Source organism: Salvelinus sp. IW2-2015, linkage group LG28 (genome assembly GCF_002910315.2).
Source record: "Salvelinus sp. IW2-2015 linkage group LG28, ASM291031v2, whole genome shotgun sequence".
Lineage (NCBI taxonomy): Eukaryota > Metazoa > Chordata > Actinopteri > Salmoniformes > Salmonidae > Salvelinus > Salvelinus sp. IW2-2015.
The window spans coordinates 14,592,374-14,599,300 of record NC_036868.1 but is presented as its reverse complement, the minus strand read 5'-3'; the positions used below and the strand labels follow the sequence as shown (position 1 = coordinate 14,599,300).

The 6,927-nt window shown below is 41.2% G+C and overlaps 1 protein-coding gene and 1 long non-coding RNA gene across 3 annotated transcripts in view; both read right to left on the bottom strand.

Annotated features, from left to right (window-relative positions):
* The window catches only part of aig1 (androgen-induced 1 (H. sapiens)), an 84,937-nt gene that overhangs the window by 27,524 nt on the left and 50,486 nt on the right, over positions 1-6,927 (bottom strand). The gene's annotated exons all lie outside the window — the stretch shown is intronic.
* Positions 3,905-6,912, bottom strand: LOC139023206 (uncharacterized). The gene is made up of 2 exons (XR_011474344.1): positions 6,505-6,912; positions 3,905-5,328 (listed from the first exon to the last, which is right to left on the bottom strand). It is a non-coding gene; the product is annotated as an uncharacterized lncRNA (long non-coding RNA).

The following is a 6,927-nucleotide window of genomic DNA, read 5'->3' as shown; positions in this document are numbered from 1 at the left end:
GTTGAACCGGGCAGTCAGCTGCTGCTGCTCCAATGCAGTATGAGGTGAGACAGTGAACTGACGTTGAACCGGGCAGTCAGCTGCTGCTGCTCCAATACAGTATGAGGTGAGAAGGTGAACTGACGTTGAACCGGGCAGTCAGCTGCTGCTGCTCCAATACAGTATGAGGTGAGAAGGTGAACTGATGTTGAACTATATTAGCTTGAAAGATTAGTGGAATCTGTGTGGGTAGCTGGACAGGTAGGATGACTGACAGTGAAGGTGAACAGATGGTCACGTGTCAGGTGACAGAAGAATGGATGAGACGGAGGCAGGAATTCCTTTAACCGTAAAGTGGTATATTTACTGAGTAGTCTGTGCTGCATAACAAAGGAAACAAAATAACGTGTATCCAATCAAATTAATAATCACAAAGATCAAATCATAACAATCATTCATTATTAACAATTAGGGAATTCAACAATCCAGTTCGTTAAGAAGTCAATAGTCAGACTGACTCAGACACCCGTGAGTCATTTAGGCTCTTATCTATTTATCATAATCATGAAATAAATACAAACAGTGAATGGTAATTCAATCTATAATCCCCTTTAGTCTGATATCAAAGTCGATCAGTTAGCAAACAATGACGTTTCTCATTTCACCCTTTCAATTGTGTACATGTAATTAATTTAATTACATATTAACCATATCGATTGCATAATTGGCCTTTGAGGATTCGTATGGCCGCGATCATTGACAATTCACATTACACCATGTGCGCTCCAAGCCGCGCTTCGCGGTAATAACTAGAAACAATGATGGCCCAATTCTCCCGATCGCAACAGATAGTTCAGATGAAAGGTAACAGAGTCGGTGGATTCCTGGACGCACAGAACTTCTCAAGCAGACGGAGTTAAGGAAGAGAAAGCAGCGAGAGCGTTTTCCTCCTGTTATGTGGATGAGATGTCGCTCATTGCCACCTGACCTAATTAAAGCGCCCCTCAGCCCAGCTGAGTAAGTGGCCATGAATTAAAGGATTATTCCACCAACTCCATGGGCCTTTTCTACAACGCTATTGTTATCATATAGAAATATCATGGAATATTGTACATCATATTAAATATATGACTCTTGGACATCTTGTTGTTATCATATAGAACATCATGGAATATTGTACATCATATTAAATATATTACTCTGTTGTTATCATATAGAAACATCATGGAATATTGTACATCATATTAGCATCAACATACATTATTGTTTCATTTCACATAATAAGGATATTTCATATTTAAAAGGTCAGAAGTCAGAACCCATCACCTGCTATGTAAAAGAGACAGAAGAATGCACAATGGTCAATGCTATCCGGGATCCTTGGGACATCCTACCCTAAACCCTAACCTTAACCCTACCGTAACCATTTAAATGTCAACTTCAACGGGCTAGGGACGTCCCAAGGATGTATCTCTACCTGAAAAATACATGATCTAAGTGATTGATAGTTGGTATTCAGCAGTCATAAAGCCTTATTTACTTTAATGAACTACTAAAATAGTGATTTTTTCTGACAGGATAGACAGCAGCTCTACACTTTATTGACTGACTGATCCATTCATCCTTCCATCCCTCCTCAGCCTTCCTCTCATCTGAAGACCCAGTGAGGGTGGAGCTCAGTCAGAGAGCTGTTGAGGGACTGGTTAGGAAGAACACTTCTACACTCAGAGAGGTGAGAGGTCACACATGGTTTAGATGGTAAATATTTATGTTCCCTTAGTGGTTTCATCACGTCAGCTAAAGGGAATATGTTCCATCATCCATGTTTATTTACATTAGTGCAAATTGTACACTGATATTGGTCTAATTTCTCACCATTTTGGCTGTATGAAAGTTCATTTCCCCTCAGACACACACATTTGTTCTTTGATATTATGAAGGTAATTTGTGTAGAATGTAACTTTTCCCCACTAATTCACCCCATCTCTTTATATTGCTGATGCATATTCAGTGGCCTGACTGCATCCAGACTATGTCAAGGCCCATCCTGGTAGATCTGAACCTAATGCAGCTTGGAGTGATCAGATGACAGAAGTCACATTTAGGTGCCAGGTGTAACTGAGGCCATAGATGCTCCTTATCCATTACTTTGAGTGTTTTATATAATATGACTAAATTGTGTCGTGTTTGCAGGGGCAGTCAAGAAATGGAACAGCAAGGCACAGAACATGAACATAAGCAGAGCTGTGGGAGACCACCTAAGCCCCTGGTAGAGCCGGGGTGGTGTTTACCACTCACCAGCAGAGCTGTGGAGACCACCTCAAGCCCCTGGTAGAGCCGGGGGTGGTGTTTACCACTCCACCAGCAGAGCTGTGGGAGACCACCTCAAGCCCCTGGTAGAGCCGGGGGTGGTGTTTACCACTCCACCAGCAGAGCTGTGGGAGACCACCTCAAAGCCCCTGGTAGAGCCGGGGGTGGTGTTTACCACTCCACCATCAGAGCTGTGGGAGACCACCTCAAGCCCCCGGTAGAGCCGGGGGTGGTGTTTACCACTCCACCAGCAGAGCTGTGGGAGACCACCTCAAGCCCCTGGTAGAGCCGGGGGTGGTGTTTACCACTCCACCAGCAGAGCTGTGGGAGACCACCTCAAGCCCCCGGTAAGAGCGGGGTGGTGTTTACCCCTCCACCAGGCCTTCAGCAGGCTGGAAAAGTGGGATTGATACTGATTTTCATACTAAGATGGACCAAGAGTCCTGTTGATAATTTTCAAATCAAGCTTTATTTATTACAGCACATGTCAGACATGGATGCAAACACAATGGCTTCACAGGAAAAAACTAAGAAAAAAAATGAATATTTAGTACAACAACAAACATAAGAGGATAAAAAACAGAAGAATAACAACTGAAAGACTAATGAACATTGCCAAGGAAATGCCATTGATTAAAATACTAAAATATAAACAATATGATGCTATATCCAACCCAACCCAAAATATAAGCTTGTTTTTTAGGAGGGGTTCTCAAAGACACTATGGGGGTGTCCACTGAAAGTTTGACTAGTAACAACAACTGGGACCTAAAAGACACCCACCATGAGACCCAGTAAATCTGCCCAAGAAGAGGCAAACAAAAGAAAAACCCACACCAAACTTAAAAACGGGAAGCAAACCAAAAAGGTGGAGCAACTAAAGGTGTTGACTCTCCACATCTATCAAGACAACTGGAGCACTGGGCCAGAAACTCTTAAATAGAACCTGGACCAGCTCAGGTGAAACACCTTCCCACTAACAACTAACATGGACAAGCCAGCACAGGTGTAACACATACTGACTAACGAGGTGACACCAATCTGTGCACCCAAGACACATTTCAGTTGAATGCATTCAGTTGTACAATCAATCAAATGTATTTATAAAGCCCTTCTTACATCAGCTGATGTCACAGAGTGCTGTACAGAAACCCAGCCTAAAACCCAAACAGCAAGCAATGCAGGTGTAGAAGCACGGGACTAGGAAAAACTCCCTAGAAAGACAGAACCTAGGAAGAAACCTAGAGAGGAATCAGGCTCTGAGGGGTGGCCAGTCTCTCTTCTGGCTGTGCCGGGTGGAGATTATAACAGAACATGGCCAAGATGTTCAAACATTCATAGATGACCAGCAGGGTCAAATAATAATAATCACAGTGGTTTGTCGAAGGTGCAACAGGTCAGCACCTCAGGAGTAAATGTCAGTTGGCTTTTCATAGCCAATCCTTCAGAGTATCTCTACAACTTCCATTTCACATAATCATCTACAATGCTTCACCTTCACCAATATAAACATGGTGTCTACTGGCTGTCAACAATTAAAAACAAGAAAAAACACATATTTCTAAATAATAATATACAATCGTATTATTTTTTTCTCCTTTTTCTTTCTATAGAATCCTAGAACTTCTAGAACTCTCGTCTTCCTAAAACTCACTAGCTTCTAGAACTCTCGTCTTCCTAAAACTCACTAGCTTCTAGAACTCTCGTCTCCCTAAAACTCACTAGCTCCTAGAACTCTCGTCCCCTTGGAATGAGCCCAAACAAAACTCAAATCAAATAGTATTAGTCACATGGGCCGGATACAACACTGGAACTCTTACTTACGAGCCCCTAACCAACAATGCAGTTTAAAAAAAAATACAGAAAAGAATAAGAGATAAAACTAATCTCCAACACGGGAAAAACGTGTTTTGGAAATTGTGATCATGGTAACTCACTGGCTAAATGCAAAACACAAATCTATTTTGACTGCCCACCCTTGAGACAATCAACAACCAAGTTGTCCTTACCACGGACATGTCTGATTTCAAAGGAAACTCCTGCGATATCCGTAGTAACTTTCCACCTCACTGCGGAGCTTCTCTCTCTTTTCAGGGTTCACTAGATAGGCATGTTGTGGATATAAAAGCAGGGTAACAATGTCAATATAAATGTACCCAAAAATGTCAAGTTGGTTGCATGAATAACTATGATTACTAAATGCTACATAATTGTAAATATGAAATATCAAAACCAAATGTTCACCCCTTTGTTAATATGTATTTGGCAATAATTAACTTAATGGTGAGGCATGGAATAATAAAACATGTATCTTTTGTCAGGCTGAATGTTTGAAATATGAGGTGATTTGAGTCATACTTCTTCAGTAGTGGAATAAAGACAATTAGCACTTGAATGTTGTCAAGAAATACTGGAGTGATGTCAGATTGTTAATTAAAAATTGATTATAGGTGTATCGGCTGCAAGTACGTTGAAATTAAGCAGTTTTCAAGTCATTGAAAAAAATCGACCCGAAAAGACATCTTTTCAACTTTCACTTTCAACTACAACCGAACATATACTGGACGTCAGGAATAGTCTTATTTTCAACGTCTTTTGAATGACATTTTGATAAAATGGGAATAGTGAATGTCAAAACACAGTTTTAACGTGTCCAAATCAATAACCAATATGCGGAAACAGTTTGAAGTGTTGCATTTTGATTCAAGTGGGTCACCAACATGGTAAGTGTAACAACAGCTCTTTTTTGTGTGAGTCACTTTTTGATAAATCTCATAAATAATACTCTTTCAATTCAGAGCCTGGATTTTTCCTCTTTTCCCTAAAATCAATTTAACAAACGCTTAGGGTTCTACATTGTGACATCATTAAATAACTCCTTCTACATTGGTAAAACATTCTACATTGTGACATTACTTCATTGATATCATGAAAAAACTCCTTCATGTATGTATTTTCTGATGTCTGATCAGAGATCTTTTTATCAGAGTATCTCTTGTCACATTGATCACAGCTATAAGGCTTCTCTCCTGTGTTGTTCTCTGGTGTAGAGTCAGATGGCTAGATTTAGCAAAACTCTTCCCACACTGATCACAGCTGTAAGGTGTCTCTCCTGTGTGTGTTCTCTTGGTGCCTAATCAGTTGACTAGAATCAGTAAAACTCTTCCCACATTGACCACAGCTATAAGGTTTCTCTCTGTGTGAGTTCTCCGGTGTGATTTCAGGGTTTTGTAGCTGAATAAAACTCTTGCCACATTGATCACAGCCATAAGGTCTATCTCCTGTGTGTATTCTCTGGTGTCTAGTTAGATTGCTAGATGCAGTAAAACTCTTCCCACATTGATCACAGCCATAAGGTTCTCTCCTGTGTGAGTTCTCTGGTGTTTAGTCAGATAACTAATGAAGTAAAACTTTCCCCACATTGATCACAGCCATAAGGTTTCTCTCCTGTGTGAGTTCTCCGGTCTCCTATCAGGCTGCTTAGCTGAGTAAAACTCTTCCCACATTGATCACAGACATAAGGTTTTCTCTCCTGTGTGTTTCTCTGGTGTATAGTTAGATAGCAGATGTAGTAAAACTCTTCCTACAGTGATCACAGCTATATGGTTTCTCTCCTGTGTGTCCCTCCGGTGTACTATCAGGTTGCTTATATGAGTAAAAACTCTTCCCACATGATCACAGCCATAAGATTTCTCTCCTGTGTGTATTCTCTGGTGTGCAGTCAGATAGCTAGATTTAGCAAAACTGTTCCCACATTGATCACAGCTATTAAGTTTCTCTCCTGTGTTGTGTTCTCTGGTGTACAGTCAGAGAGCCAGATGTAGTAAAACTCCTCCTACAGTGATCACAGCTATATGGTTTCTCTCCTGTGTGTCCCCGCCGGTGTACTAGCAGGTTGCTTAGATGAGTAAAACTCCTCCCACATTGATAACAGCCAAAAGGTTTCTCTCCAGTGTGTGTTCTATGGTGGGATTTCAGGGAGCTTGACTGAGTAAAACTCTTCCCACATTGATCACAGACATAAGGTTTCTCTCCTGTGTGTGTTCTCTGGTGTATAGTCAGATGGCCCAGATTAGTAAAACTCTTCCTACAGTGATCACAGCTATATGGTTTCTCTCCTGTGTGTCCCCGCCGGTGTACTATCATGTTGCTTTAGATGAGTAAAAAACTCTTCCCACATTGATCACATGTATAAGATTTCTCTCCTGTGTGTACTCGCTGGTGTATAGTTAGATGGCTAGATGTAGTAAAACTCTTCCCACATTGATCACAGCTATAAGGCTTCTCTCCTGTGTGTACTCGCTGGTGTATCATAAGTTCTGATGAAGATTTGCAACATTTCCCACAGTCAGAGCAGCAATGAGATTTCTTCCCTGTGGATCTCTGCTGGTGTTTCTTGAGTTCTGATGTGGAGAGACTCTTCTCTGCCTCGTCAGCATCATGATGTTGTTGAGACTCCCAGAGGATCCACGATAGTCCCGTCTCTCTCCTGTGTGAATGACAATGTCAGACAGAAGGTTAAAGGCCCACAACAGCAGAAATCCACTGTTAATTTGAGGTAAAGGTGATACCCATGAAGTTGTACAACAATTGACGCCTGTTAAATTATTTGACAATTGTCTTGTTTTCCCACCAGTA